Below are 985 nucleotides of genomic sequence, written 5' to 3' on the forward strand. Positions count from 1 at the left end.
GCGGGCGAAAGCTCACGCCCTTTGTGTTCCGTAGCGACGGTAACCGGGCACCAGCTGTGCTGCCCTTGGTCCTGCCCCGATTGCCGCCGCCTGCCTCTGCCCCTTGCCCCTCTTTCCTCGCTCCCCGCCCCAGCGCCGCACAGCACCTGCGAGCTACCAAGGTGGGTCCTGTCTCGGGGTGTATCTGCCTCTCCTTGTCTGGATCGTCCTTCCCGCAGAATCCTGCCGGGCTGGCTTCTTTCCGTCTCGTTCTCAGAGAAGCTCCAGCCGGAAGGGGATGCCCGTTTTCCCTCCCACCCCGTCACTGTCACGTTTGCCCTGTGTATTTTATTCATCTCTCATTGCTGTCTGAGATGCGCTGGGTTATCATCCATAAGCTCCGTTGGAGCAGGGACTTTGTAAGCAGTGTGTATCCCTGGTGCCTGGAGCAGAAGTCAGCCCCAGTATGTGCCCGGTGAGGATCCAAGGCGACCACATCCACAGATCCAGGGGTCTGGGAAGCGCAGTCTGGGGCTGGGCAGCTGCTGCCCGAGGACAACACGGCACGCTTTCAGGGGGACAGCCGTCCTTACCCTGAACCCAGGGAGGCCCCAGCTTCAAGTCTGAGCAGTGGCTCAGGGACAGCGGGCCTGGCTGCCCCGCCTGCCCCCCAGGCTGGTCGGAGCATTGCTCCTGACGGACGTGGGCAGGCCTCCTGTCTGCGGCTCAGTGTGGACACAGGCACAGGGCAGCAGCAGGGTTCGAGGTCATGCACCGACGGCCCCGTTGGACGTGCCGGAGGGCAGCGCTCACCTGGGGAAGAGCACGCCCCACGGCGCAGGTGCAGACCCTCCTGGACTCGGCCTCGGGCTGCCTGGGACCCCACCTGGTCTCTGCCCTTGCACACTAACCCACCCTGCCCTCCTGACACGGGTCTACACTGCCAGCCCCCATTGTACGAAGGGGCGTATTTGGTGGAAACAAGTGCAGAGGAAATGAGGGCAGC

This window comes from Mesoplodon bidens, assembly GCF_964165515.1.
Source record: "Mesoplodon bidens genome assembly, chromosome: 12".
NCBI classification, from domain to species: Eukaryota; Metazoa; Chordata; class Mammalia; order Artiodactyla; family Ziphiidae; genus Mesoplodon; species Mesoplodon bidens.